Source organism: Hemitrygon akajei, chromosome 16, assembly GCF_048418815.1.
Source record: "Hemitrygon akajei chromosome 16, sHemAka1.3, whole genome shotgun sequence".
In the NCBI taxonomy this organism is placed as follows: domain Eukaryota; kingdom Metazoa; phylum Chordata; class Chondrichthyes; order Myliobatiformes; family Dasyatidae; genus Hemitrygon; species Hemitrygon akajei.
In genome coordinates, this window is record NC_133139.1 from 91,571,340 (window position 1) to 91,586,671 (window position 15,332).

The 15,332-nt window shown below is 41.9% G+C and overlaps 1 protein-coding gene across 3 annotated transcripts in view; it reads right to left on the reverse strand.

Annotated features, from left to right (window-relative positions):
• olfm2a (olfactomedin 2a) overlaps positions 1-15,332 on the reverse strand; it is a 632,982-nt gene that overhangs the window by 65,189 nt on the left and 552,461 nt on the right. The gene's annotated exons all lie outside the window — the stretch shown is intronic.

Consider the following 15,332-nt stretch of genomic DNA (forward strand, 5'->3'; position numbering starts at 1 on the left):
GGATCTGACCAGGGTCCTATATAGCTGCAACATTACCTCTCGGTTCCTAAACTCAATCCCATGATTGATGAAGGCCAGTGCACCGTATGCTTTCTTAACCACGGAGTCAACCTGTGCAGCAGCTTTGAGTGTCCTGTGGACTTGGACCCCAAGATCCCTCTGATCCTCCACACTGCCAAGAGTCTTACCATTAATACAATATTCTGTCATCACATTTGACCTACCAAAATGAATCACCTCACACTTATCTGGGTTAAACTTCATCTGCCACTTCTCAGCCCAGTTTTGCATCCTATCAATGTCCTGTTGTAACCTCTGACAGCCTTCCACACTATCCACAACACCCCCAACCTTTGTGTCATCAGCAAAATTACTAACCCATCCCTCCACTTCCTCATCCAGGTCTTTTATAAAAATCACAAAGAGTTGGGGTCCCAGAACAGAGCCCTGAGGCACACCACTGGTGACCGACCTCCATGCAGAATATGACCTGTCTACAACCACTCTTTGCCTTCTGTGGGCAAGCCAGTTCTGGATCCACAAAGTAATGTCCCCTTGGATCCCATGCCTCCTTACTTTCTCAATAAGGCTTGCATGGGGTCCCTTGTCAAATACCTTGCTGAAATCCATATACACTACATTAACTGTTCTACCTTCATCAATGTGTTTAATCACATCTTCAAAAATATTCTATATTCTATACCTCTAGAAATGAATGCCAAAATTGCATTCACCTTCTTCACAACCTACTAAACCTGGAGGTTAACCCTTAGGGTATCTTGCACAAGGAGTCCCAAGTCCCTTTGCATCTCTGCATTTTGAATTATTTCCCCAACTAAATAATAGACTGCCTATTTATTTCTTCCACCAAAGTGCATGACCATACACTTTCCAACATTGTATTTCATTTCCCATTCCCCTAAACTATGTAAGTCTCTCTGCAGGCTCTCTGTTTTCTTAACACTACCAGCTTCTCCACCTAACTTTGTATCATCTGCAAATTTAGCCACAAATCCTTTAATACTGTCATTCAAATCATTGACATACATCACAAAAAGCAGCGGCCCCAACACTGACCCCTGTGGAACTCCACTGGTAACCGGCAGCCAGCCAGAATAGGATCCTTTTATTCCCACTCTCTGCTTTCTGCCAACTAGACAATGCTCCACCCATGCTAGTAACTTCCCTGTAATTCCGTGGGCTCTTATCTTTCAGAAAATAAGTTTGAATGGCATTTCAACAATATTGAGCTGAAGCCTGCTAAGAATTTATATTAGAGAAAAGATAACTCCTGTAGCAATGACATTTGTGACAGTGAAACAAAACAACCAACAAGCCATATTGAGCTTGTATGTGGTTAAAATGGAGGGTAAGTGTTGTGGGGATGTGATTGACTGAGACAAATATAACCTGATTGGTGATCCATCTATAATTGGCAAGCCACATTCTCTGCAATGAAGCCAACTGAAAGTGAATTAAGAAAGGTACTGGATGATGCCACAGCTGTCTCCATGCCAACCACCATGAACCACTGCCCAACTGAGGACCAAGTGGTGTTGCTGCCAACCTCTGTTTTTCTGGTTAGAAAGCATATTGGACCAAAGAAGGACAACACTGCTCAGAAGAAGTGTGAGAGTGGCAAAAGCAGTGGTCCGACTACAACAGCTTTTGCAGGCAACGTTCTGAAAAATGTTCTGATATGTTAATCAGGCTGTTACTTGCAAAATGTGTTTGCAATTTAAACTGGAAGAGATTTTGACAAGCTTCAGGAAAGTTGCAAGCATTCAGCTTTTGTGAGCATAAAGAACCAGAATCTGCTCTGTACTATTGCATGAACTTCAAGTGGAGACAAAAAAAGCTGCTTGTAAAAGTGATACAAAGACCCAAGCCCAGCTGGATGATTGGAAGACCAAAAAGAAATGAGTCAATGGAGATACAAACACAGAGGAATTGTCAGATAATATTGTAGACGATCAAACTAAGAGGAGAGGTTAGATTGTAAAGGGAACAATAGAGGGAGTAATATTAATAATCTGTCCTGTATGACTCAATTACTCTAGAAATATTTACCAGGTTCTTGAACAGGAATTAACTGCAAACATTGCAGAGAGAGAGCACACATTCAGGGCCCCAAACAACCCTTCCACCTGAGGCAGCTCTTCACCTGCAAATCTACTGGGATCATCTATTTTGTTCAGTGCTCTCGATGTGGCCTTTTCAACATTGGGGAGACTGGTGAGATACATTGTAAATTGGGGTACCGCTTGATCAAACACCTCTGCTCCATCCACCCAAAGCGGAACATCCCGGTGGCCAACATTTTAATTCTGATTCCCATTCCCATTCTGACATGTCAGTCCATGGCCTCCTCTTGTGTCAAGATGAGGCCACTCTCAGGATGGAGGACCAGCACTTAATATTCAGTCTGGGTAGACTCCAACCTGACGGCATGATAATTACTTTCTCATTCTGGTGAAAGATATTTCCCTCAACCTTGCCTCTTCCTCTATTCCCCACTCTGGCCTTTTATCCCTTCTCACCTCCCCCTGAGTCCCCTCCTCCTTTTGCCCTCGCTCCTTTCCTATCAGATTCCTTCTTTTCCAACCTTTTACCTTTCCCACCCACCTGGTTTCGCCTATCACCTTCCAACTATCCTCCTTTCCATTCATCCCACCTTTTTATTCTGGCATCTTTCCCCTTTCTGTCCTGATAAAGGGTCTTGGCCTGAAATGCCGACTGTTTATTCATTTCCATAGATGTTGCCTGACCTGCTGAGTTCCTCTAGCATTTTGTGTGTGTTGCTTTGAATTTTCTGCATCTGCAGATTTTCTCCTGTTTATGAGTACACGTTCCTGATTGGAGACTCTAATATGGCTGCACCATCTCCTGGAGTCCAGATTGTGTTAAATTAGATGCAGTCTGTCTGATCAGATGAAAGGCTCTTCTATCTAAAGCCCACAGGGAGATCCATACAACAGTAATTGAGGATCTTTCTTGATGAAGCCACTTGCAAGAGTGAATCAACAACACAAAATAGAACAAAATAGATGAAATTTCACCATGCAGTTACTCTGGGAGACTGCTAAGCTGATGGATGGAAAGGTGTTCCTGTTAAATTAGGGTCAAGATACACTCAAATGACTAAGTAATCACTGAGCTGGGAGTACTTGATGCATGGTGTTTATTAAACAATATCTCATCCCAAGTACTAATATTCTCACCCAGAGAACTCATTTAAAATCTATACTGTGGTCCACAAAACTGCAGTAAGTTAGACCTGTGCTCAGATTTCCTGATCTTAAGCTGAACTCTTAATACCCAAGCAGCCATTCCGGACAATCTCTTTAAAAAGGGTCAAGAGATTCAGCAAGTACAAACAATTGCAGGAATTCAATTCCATTTAACTTAACTCTTCTCAATCCTCCCCCCCCACCTCACCATTCCTCATTCCCATTTCCCTCTCTTACCTTATGTCCTTACCTACCCATCACTTCCCTCTGGTGGTCCTCCCCCTTCCCTTCCTTCCATGGTCTTCTGTCCTCTCTTATCAGATTCTTCTTTCTCCAGCCCTTTATCCCTTTCACCAATCAACTTCCCAGCTCTTTATTTCATTCCCTCCCCCTCTCCCAGTTTCAGCTATCACCTAACACCTTGTGCCTCTTCCTCCCTTTCCCCCACCTTCTTATTATGACTTCTCCTCTTTCTTTCCAGTCCTGATGAAGAATCTCAGCCCAAAACATTGACTGTTTACTCTTTTTTCCATAGATGCCACCTGACCTGCCGAGTTCCTCTAGCATTTTGTGTTTGCTGCATTGGATTTTCAGCATCTGCAAATTTAATCATGTTTGTGATAGCTCTGGCATTGTTTGAAGGTTGTGAGTGGACACTCCCTGCTATTGCTTCAACTGCCTGCTTTATTGAGTTGTGAAAGAAATGTGATTACTTTGGTTACAGTGTGATATTTGCAATAGACACTTCGTGACCAATTTATTAGGTACCTCCCGTACCTAACGTGATGGCCAATGAGCCTGCTATAGTAGCTCATCCACTTCAAGGTTCAACATGAAATGTGTTCAGAAATGCTCTTCTGCAATGTTGTAAAGCTCAAAGTTTAAAGTAAATCTATTATAAAAGTATATATATCTCACCATATACAACCCTGTGATTTACTTTCTTGTAGGCATCCTCAATAAATCTATTGAATAATAACCCTGACAGAATCAATGAAAAGCCGCACTAAATTCGGATTTCAACCAGTATGCAAAAGACAACAAATTGTGCAAATACAAAAAGAAATAAATAATAAATAAATATTCAGTAAATTTTAAGAACATGAGATGAAAAGTCTTTGTAATGTGTGGATATTTGAGTTACTGTTCCTTCCTGTCAGCTAGAACGAGCCTGGCCATTCTCTTTTCTCAGAAACAAGGCATTTTTGCTTTCAGATCTGCCACTCACTGGATGTTTTGTTTTTCACACCATTCTCTATAAACTTCAGAGACTGTTGTGCATGAAAATCCCAGGAGATCAGCAGTTTCTGAGATACTTATTTTTGCACCAACAATTACAGCACGGTCAAATCACTTAGATCACACTCTGATGTTTGGTCTGAACAACAACTGAACCTCTTGATCTTGTCTGCGTGAAGTTGCTGCCACATGATTGGCTGATTAGATACTTGCGTTAATGAGCAGTTGCAAAGGTGTATCTAATAAAGTGGCCACTAATTGTATCGTTTTTACAAAACAAGTGGAGACTTTCACCTTCCAGATTACAAAACTAAAAATTCTTCTCCAGGGTGTTAAAGCAACAAGGATTAGAAGAATATCAGTCCAGAACAAATTAGATTGGGAGAAGTGAAAATCTTCATTTAGCATATGAGAGGACTGCTCAAGAGTCTGATAATAGTAGGATCAAAGCTTTACATAAACTTGGGAATATTCACTCAGCAGGTTCAATATGTTCAATTTAGTGTCAGAGAAACATATACAATATACATCCTGAAATACTTTTTCTTTGCAAACATCCACGAAAACAGAGGAGTGCCCAAGAATGAATGACAATTGAATGTTAGAACCCCAAAGGGCACCCCAGCTCCCCCCTCCCATGCATAAGCAGCAAAAAGACAACCACCCCCCCACCAGCAAAGAAGCATCTGCACCCCCCACCGAGCACTCAAGCGTGCAGCAAAGCATCAATAAAGACACAGACTTGCAGTACTCCAAAGACTACTCGTTCACCCGGTAATTCAACATACCACAGGCTCTCTCTCTCCCTAATAAGGGAAAAAGAGGTGTCCCTGTTTCACAGCGAAAAGGGGAGACATAACAGAGCAACTCGCTGATTTACGGTGTTAAAAGTCTGTTACATCACTCTTAAGCTTTTAGAGACTGTGTTAAGGAACTGGAGCTGGAGCTGGTTGACTTTTGGCCCATATGGAAGAATGAGAAGGTGACAGAGAGCTGCTACAGGGAGGTAGTCACCCCAGAGTTGCAGGTTGCAGGTTTTGGGTGACTATTGGGAGAGGGAAAGGAAATAGGCAGCCAGCATGGAGTACTCCTGTGCCCTTTACCCTCAATAATAAGGATACTGATTTGGATGCATTGAGGGGCGGGGGCCTAACAGGGACAATCAAAGTGACCAGCTCTCTTGCACTGAGTCTGCCTCTGTAGCTCAGAGGGAAGTGGGGAGAAGAGCAGTGCAGTAGTGATGGGCCATTCCCTAGCTGGAGCAACAGACAGAAGAATCTGTGGACATGAAAGAGACACCTGGATGGTATGTTGCCTCTCAGGTGCCAGGGTCAGGGCTGTCTCATAACATTCTAAAAGGGAAAGGTGAGCAGCCAAAATTCACGGTACATACTGGAACCAGCGACGTAAATAGAAAAATGGAGGAAGTCCTGAAGAGAAAATATAGCAAGTTATGCAGAAAGCTGAAAAGCAGGCTTTCTAGCAAGTGGGACCAATACCCTTGCGGGCAGGTTTGCTAGAGTTGTTAGAGAGGGTTTACACTAATATTGCAGGGAGATGGAAATCAGACTGATAGGGCTGAGGATGCAGCAGCTGGTATACATTCATATGCAATGTATAGCGTGACTGTGAGAATGGACAGACAGAGAATAGGGCAAAGTTGCAGTAAGTGGAATGAGGTGAAGTGTAACATGAGAATAAAATTGAAAAGGGTGAAGAATACAGCAATGAAGGATTTATATTTGAATACATACAGTATATAGAATAAGGTAGATGATCCTGTCGCACAGTTAAAGATTGGCAGGTATGATGTGAACATCACTGAGTTGTGGCTGAAAGAAGATTATAGATGGGAGCTTAACAATGAGGATACATATTATATTGAAAGGACAGACAGGAAGGCAGAAGTGGTGAGGTGACTCTTGGTAAAATATTAAATCCAACTCTTAAAAAGAGGTGGCATAGGATGGGAAGGTGTAAAGTTCTTGTGGGTAGAGTTAAGGAATTGTAAGGGTAAAAAGACACTGATGGGAATTGCTGTATATATCGGCCTCTGAACAGTAGCCAGGATGTGGGATAGAAATTACAATGGGAGATAGAAAAGGCATGCAAAAAGGGTAATGTTACAATAGTCATGGGGGAATTCAATATGCAGATAGATTAAGAAAATCAGTTTAGTGCTGGATCCCAAGAGAGCAAATTTGTAGAATGCCTACAAAATGGCTTTTTAGAGCAGCTTGTGATTGAGTTTAAGATAAAGGAACCCACAGGATGCAGTGATCATAATGTGATATAATTCACTCAGCAATTTGAGAGGTGGAAGCTGAAGTCAGATGTATCAGTATTATAGCCAAGTAAAAGAAATCAGTGGCAGGAGAAAGAAGCTGGTGAAAGTTGATTGGAAGGGGACACCAGCAGAGATGATGATAGAACAGCAATGGCTAGAGTTACTAGAACCAATTCAGAAGGTATAGGATAAATATATGCCAAGGATGAAGCAGTATTCTAAAGGGAAGATGAGGCAAACATGGCTGACAAGGAAGTCAAAGACGGCACAAAAGCAACTGAGAGGGCATATGGTACAGCACAAATAAATGGGAAAATAGAGGATTGGAAAGCTTTTAAAAACCAGCAGTAGGACATTAAAAAAGCAATAAGAGGATAAAAGATGAAATATGAAGGTAGGCCAATAATAAAAAGAGCCAGATATATGCGAAGAGTAAAACAAGTGGCAAGAGTAGATATTAGACTGCTGGTAAATGATGCTCAAGAGGTATTCATGAGGAACAAAAGAATGATAGGACAAACTTAATAAGTGTTTTACTTCAGTCTTCATTGTGGTGGGCATTAACAGTATGACTACCATTTCAGAACGTCAGCTGGCAGTAGTAACTGTAGTTGCTATTATTAAGGAGAAGGTTCTTGTGAAGCTGGAAGGTCTGAAAGTAGATAAATGATCTGGAGCAGATGGTCTACACCCCAGGGTTCTGAAAGAGGTAGCTGAAGAGATTGCTAATGATCTTTCAAGAATCACTGGAAGATTGGCTGACTGGCAGGAGGCAAAGATTGGAAATAAAAGGGGCCTTTTCTGCTTGGCTGCCAGTAAATAGTGGTGATCCACATGGATGGGTTTTGGGACCACTTCTTTTCACACTATATATCAATGATTTGGATGGCAAAATTGATGGCATTGTGGCCAAGTTTGTGGACAATAGGAAGATAGGTGGAGGGGCAGGAACTGTTGAGAAATCAGGGCATCTATCAAGGCAGATTAGAGAAATAGGCAAAGAAGTGGTAGATGGAATATAGTGTAGGGTCATGAACTTTGGCAGAAAGAATAAAGGCGTAGACTATCTTCTAAAAAGGGAGAGGATTAAAAAAATCAGAGGTGCAAAGGGGCTTGGGAGTCCTTGTGCAGGATTTTCTGAAGGTTAAAAAATATAAAAGGAATATAAAAGCAAGAATCTAATGCTGAGGCTTTATAAAGCACTGGTCAGACCACACTTGGAGTATTAACAGCAGTTTTGGGCCCTTTATCTTAAAAAGACGCACTGGCATTGGAGAGCATTTAGAGGGGTTCACAAGAAAAAATGCTGAGAATAAAGTTTTAATGTATGAGGAGCATTTGATAGCTTTGGGCCTGCATTCACTGGAGTTTAAAAGAATGAGGGGGAATCTCATTAAAGTCTATTGAATTTTGAAAGGCCTGGATAGAGCAGATGTGCAGAGGATATTTCCTATAGTGGGTGGGGGTGGGAGGGGGAGTCTTGGACCATGGGCACAGACTCAGAATTGAGGAACACCATTTAGTGGAGAGCTGAGGAGGAGTTTCTTTAGCCAGAGGGTGGTGAATCTATGGAATTCATTGCCACAGGTGGCTGCGGAAGCCTAGTCATTGGGTGTATTGAAAGCAGAGCTTGACAGGATCTTGATTAGTAAGGTTGTCAGAGGTTATAGTCAGAAGGCAGATGATTGGGGTTGAGGGAGATAATAAACCAAAGTTCAAAGTACATTTATTACCGAAGTATGTATGCATTATACAACCTTGGGATTAATCTCCTACAGACAGCCACAAAACAAAGAAACACAAAAAAATCATTAAATAAAGAAGACCGCTACATTTTGTGGACTTGCCTGAGGAACAGGTCTTTAAGCAAGAAGTTCCAACTCATGATTAGGCTTTAATGTCAGTTATGGAATAAAAGGCTAATATGAATTAAAGGTTAATTTGCAGGTTGAGTTCATGGTGAAGAAGGTAAATGTAATGTTAGCATTCATATTGAGAGGATGAGAATATAAAAACAAGGATGTAATGTTAAGGCTCTATAAGGCACAGGTGAGGAATGATTTAGAGTATTGTGAGCAGTCTGGGCTCTTTATGGAAAGATGTGCTTACATTGGAGAGGGCCCAAAGGGGATTCATGAAAATGATTCTGGGAGGGAAATGCTATCATTTGAGAAGTGTTTGATGGTTTTGGCCAGTACTCACTGAAATCCCAAAGAATGAGTGGGCAGGGGGATCTCACTGAAATCTATTAAATGTTGAAAGTCCTCGATAGAGTGGATGTGAAGAGTATGCTTCCTATGGTGGAAGAGTCTAAAACCAGAGGACAGCCCCAGAATAGAGGGACACCCATTTAAAATGGAAATGAGGAGGAATTTCTTTTGCCATAGAGTGGTGAACCTGTGGAATTTATTGTCACAGGTGGCTGTGGAGGCCAAGTCTTTGGTTACATTTATGGCAGAGGCTGATTGATTGTTGGTTAGTCAGGACATGAAGTGATATGGGGAGAGGGCAGGAGATTGGGGCTGAGAGGGAAATGAATCAGCCGTGATGAAATGGCAGAGCAGACTTGATGGGCCAAATGGCCTAATTTTACTCCTGTATCTTATGGTCTAAACCAGTGTATTTTTGTGCAGTAACAATTATCCAGCTTAGTACAACTGCTCTGTCCAAGACCATAAGAAATTGAAGAAAGTTGAGAAACTGAGAAAGTTGATAAAGGGGCAAATTTCCGAAGGGGCCTGATACAAAATTGTTTGAACACAGCATCACAGGAAGGTAGGGTTTGCAAAGAGATCTTTCGGCACATTGGCCTTTATAATTCAGAGCAATGAGCGCAGGAGATGGGACGTTATGTTAATATACAATATAATTACTGTATTACTTAAATGTTACTGAAATATTAAATACACAGCAAAATCCTATTGTGAGGCTGTGTCTTCCAGTCCTAGATTCTCCTACATTAGGAAACATCCTCACCACATTCACTCTATTTAGGCCTTTCAATATTTAGTGGGTCTTAATGAGATCCCAATTTGCTAAACTTCAGACAGTAGAACCATCAAACACTTCTCATACATTAACCCTTTCATTCCTATGCTCATTTTCCTGATCCTCCTCTGGACTTTTTTCCAATATCAGCACATTTTTTCTTACATAAAGGGCCCAAAGCAGCTGACGATTTTCCAAATGTGGTCTGAACAGTGCTTTACAAAGCCTTGGCATTACATCCTTGCTTTTATATTCCGTCGTCTCATAATGAATGCTGACATTGCATTTGTCATAGTCTTTGATGCACCTTCTGTGTTGAAATGGACTGATACGTATCCTATATCATGGTATCTCTGTACTTGCAGTAAAGCACTTTGAGAGAGCCCGAAAGGAAAATGGTGCCAATCATTACCGAGGTATTTCATCTCACCAAAGGCTAATCCACATCCTTCCAACCCCTTATAAATAGACATGTCTAAAGAGCTGGAAGTATTCAAACAGCTGATGAAATATTCAAGAGTTAAACATTTCTCCATAGTGCAGTTCTGAGGCCACGTTAATTATACTTTTTCCCCATAGACAAATCCCAACCTGCTGAGTATTTCCAACATTTTCTGTTTATATAACTAACTTTAAGCATCTACAATGCTTGGCTTTTGCTTTCTTCCTACATTTATTGACTCCCTTGCTCTTTGCAACCACTTCCAGAGGAATCATTCTCATACTCTCTGAGTAAACAACCTGCCTCTCAATTCCCATTGGATTTATTAGGGATTTCTTTACATGTGGTGAGTAACTCACCTACTAACAACACCTGCACAAGTCAGACAAGCTTACCAGTTGAGTGGCGCCACAACAACCTCTTACTCAACATCAGCAAAACCAAAGAGCTGATTATCAACTACAGGAGAAAGAAGCTAGAGCCTCATTCAGGGACTGGAGGTGGTGAGGGTCAGTAACTTTAAATTTCTTTCTGTTACAGTATGATATTAGTAGATCTGTTCTGGGACCGGCACATAAGTATCATTATAAAGAAGGAAAGGTAGTGCCTCTGGAAGTTTGTGTAGATTCAGCATACACAGTAAGAAGTATCCTAATTGGTTGCGTTAAGGCTTGGTATGGAAACACCAATGCCCAGTAACAGAAGAGACTACAGAAAGTGGTGGGTACAGCTTAGTCCATCACAGATAAAGCTCAGCTCACCACTGAGCACATCTGCAAGGAGTGCTGTCACAAGAAAGCAGCTTCCATCATCAAGGACTCCACCATCCAGCCATGCTCTCTTCTCATTGGGCAAGAGGTACAAGAGCCTTACGCGCCACACCTGCAGGTTCAGGAACAATTATTCGTCTACAACCATCAGGCTCCTGATCTGGTATGGATAACTTCATTCACCTCAACCCTGAACTGATTCTATCATGAAGATTTGTAGAGCAAATGAAACAAATTCCAAAATTCCAAAAACATGCTATCTTTTTTTTGGGAAATCCATTTGGCATGGTCTCTGGCTCAATTGTGTCTTATCCACACTCCGTTCAGACTCACTGTGGTCTTGGTTTCCCTGGTCCCATCAAATTCACTGCGGTCCAAGGTCCTTGTACACTTTTCAAGTTTTCTATGCTTCTTTCAAACACACCATGGCTCTGTTACCATACTCTTCCTTGACTTATCAAAGCCCAGTTTCCTGCGCCCCCTTTAAACATATGATCAAATGAAAATGTTATTATATTCCTGCATGACATCATAAAACAGAAGTTGTCTGGTAGCATGGAGGTTAGTGCAATCACTTTATAATGCCAGCAATCATTGATCAGGGTTTGATTCCCAATGCTGTCTGTAAGGAATTTGTATGTTCTCCCTATGACTGCGAGCGTTTCCTTTCATATTCCAAAGATATTAGTGCTAGTGTGAGTAAGTTATTGCGATGCTATGGTGGAGCTGGAACAGTGGCAACACAGGCGGGCTTCCCCAAGCACAATCCTTCTATATCGAATTTGACGTAAATGACCCTCCCACTTCATGTTACGATGTACATGTGAGAGATAAATCTAATTTTTAATCTTTTTTTAAAAAGTGAATTAAAAGTGTGCAAATTAACATCCAACGGTCTAGAAAGCTGCCAGTCCAACACCACCAAGTCCCAGAGCTTGCCAGATTTTTGGAGTTTTGCCATATCTCTTGCACGCTTTCTGTGAATTTACCTTTATAATGATATTCATAAAAACAATTTAAAGTCACTGGATATTAATGCACCAGTTTAAGGCCAACAGCAATCTGGATCCAAAGAATTGCAAGCAAATAAGCTGAAATCCAAAGCAACACACACAAAATGCTGGAGTAACTCAGCAGGTCAGGCAGCATCACTGGAAATGAATGAACAGTCCATATTTCAGGCTGAGATGCTTTTTCAGAACTAGAAACGAAGGGGGGAGATGCCAGAATAAAAAGGTGGGGGGAGAGGAAGGAGGCTACCTGGAAGGTGATAGATGAAGCCAGGTGGGTGGGAAAGGTCAGGGGTTGGAGAAGAAGGAATCCAACAGGAGAGAAGAGTGGATGATAGGAGAAAGGGAAGAAGGAAGGGCACAAGTGGTAGGTGATAGGCAGGCGAGAAGAGGTAAAATGATAGTGTGGGGAATAGAAGAAGAGAGGGAGGAGAGGGAAATTTTTCTTACCAGAAGGTGTTGCTCCCCCACTCTGACAGTGACCTCATCATAGTACTAGCGGAGGCCATGGGCCAACATGTCAGAATGGGAATTAAGATGTTTGGCCACTGGGAAGTCCCACTTGTAGCGGATGGTGCGAAGGTGTAAAGATGCTGGACGCAAAGTGGTCCCCAATTAACGACTGATCCCATCAGTACAGAGGAATCTGCATCAGGAGCTCTCGACACGAGAGACCTCAGAAGATTCACAGGTGAAGTGTTCCTCGCCTGGAATAACTGCTTAGGGTCCTGAGTGGAGGTGAAGGAGGAGCTGAATGGGCAGGTGTAGCCATTTGGATGACTGCAGGGGTTAATCGTGTTTGGTTGGATGGGGCACTGGCAAATTAAAAACCGATCAATAATTCAAGGCCTCTGTAATTCAGCAGGAAGGGAACTAGTTTTTCTCAAAGCAGATGCTGAATTCAGTCAAAGAAGCAATAAAGCTAATGTTTCATCCAAACAAAAACATAGTCACATTAACTGGCACTAATTCAATCTCTCCTTCTCTTTTCCTAGAAGATCCCCTGTGGAAGCACTATCAGAAATCTGCCTAGTGTCATAACTATGAAGATTAGTGACAATCAGTTGTATAATTGGTCATCCACCCCTTCAAGTTACGAAGTCCAAACAATGGAATTTATGGAACACCTTCCCTCTGCCATCTATTGGCTCCCTTCACTACGTTGTTATCTTAATGGAGTTTACATATTCTCCCTGTGATTCTACTGGCTTCCTCCAAGTGTTCCCATTTCCTCCCACAACTCAAAGTTATAAGTGTTGGTAGGTTATTAGGCTGGTGTAAATTGGCCTAAGTGTCTTGATGAGTGGTAGAATCTGCATGGAGTTACTGGGAAAGCGAGGAGGAGAATAAAACGTGAATAAGGTAACAGGATGATTTATGGTCCATGTGGACTCAGTAGGTTGTAGGTCTGCTTGCCTGCTGTATGACTTCACAATTCTTGAATTTTCTTCCTCAATCTGATTCAGATTCAGATTGAAAGTGAGTTTCATTTTTCACATGTGCATCAAAACATACAATGAAATGTGTTGCTTGTGCTTGCAACCAACACAATCAAGGATGCACTGGGGTAGCACGCAAGTGTCACCACTCACTCCAGCACCGACTTAACATGTCCACAATGTTCAGTAGAACAACAGAAGCAGCAACAGCAAAACAAGTCCCTTTCCCATCCCCACAAACCTTAAAAATCATTAAAGTCTGAGCCCTCAGCATCAACAAACATTGCAGCTTGGTGCCATCTTAATTAGCTGTCCTTCTGACAGTCTTCATGAAACATCTTTACAGATATTAATTCACCACAACTTATCAAAGAAAGGCAACTACTGTTAAAGGAATACAAACCACAAGCTGCTGGATAATCTCATCGGCACGGGCAGATTCTGTCGAGTGGAATTCAGAGATACAGCCTGTTAACAGGCCCTTCCAACCTAACAAGCCTGGGCCACCCAATTACACCCATGTGACCAATGAACCAACCAACCAGCACATACTTGGACTGAGGGAGGAAACGTGAGCACCCGAAGGAAACCCACATGGTCAAGGGGAGAATGGGAAACCCCCATGGTCAAGGAGAGAATGGGAAACCCACATGGTCAAGGAGAGAATGTGAAACCCTGATAGTCAAGGGGAAAATGTATAAAGTCTTTACAGCCAGCGGTGGGAATTGAACCCAGGTCACGGGAGCTGTAATAGCATTACATTAACAGCTGCGCTATTATGCTGCCCTATGAGGTGAAATGGGCAGTCAATGTTTTTGGTCGACACTTTTGATGAGATGTAGGTCTCAAATGGAAACATGGATTATCTATTTCTCTCCAGGGATGCTGCCTGCCCGATTGAGTTCCTCCAGTAGTTTTATTTTTTGCTCCAGACTCCAGCATCTGCGGTCTATTATGTCTCCATTGTTGTAAGAGCACTTAATCATTTATTGATTGAAGTACAATGTGGAAATAGGCCCTTCCGTCCCTTTGAGCCACAGTACTCTACGAGACCACGGTTTAATCCTAGCCTAATCACGGGACAATTTACAATGAACAATTATCTTACATGCTGGACTGTGGGAGGAAATCCACGTGGTCACAGGGAGAAGGTACAAACTTCTCTTTACAGGCAGTGACGGGAAATGAACCTTGGTTGTCTGTACTTTGAAGTGCTGTGCTAACCACTACACTTACAGTGCCACATGATAATATGGATCTCTGCACATGGTTGCTAGAGAGAGGCAGGAAACTGGGAAAACATGGGAAAAGATGTCTGGAAAATTCCCTCTGCAAAGTATTCTTTCTCCCACATAAACAAGCTATGACAGAAAATTCAAAATCTGTCTGTAATTGAAGGCAAAGCAGCCATAGGAAATAAAGTCAATTCAATTGAATTCAATTCAGTATTATTGTAATTAATCTTGGGGTTGAGCAAGGAACAGAGAGGCCTGGAAGCTATTGTTATTTTGTTTCCTTGAACACTTTGAAGAATCAAAGTCAGAAAATCAATTGCATCTCTATAAAACTTTGGTTAGACCACCATTGAGGTATTCTGGTCAATGCATTAAAGGTAACGATTATCTTTAATACCAGAATTGAATGTAGTACATCAAAGGTGGTCTAATCATAGTTGTAAAGATTAGCTTATTCTGTCACAAATATATTGAGTCATTGAAACGTACAGTGAAACGTGTCCTTTAGGTCAAATCAAATCTGGCAAGCATTGTCCTGGGGGCAGCCTGTAAGTGCTGTCACATTTCTGGTGCAAATATAGCATGCCTACAACTCACCAACTCTAATCTGTGGAACACCTGGAGCACCTGAAGTAAACCCACGTAGTCACAGGGAGAATGTACAAACTCCTTACAGACAGCAGTGGGAATTG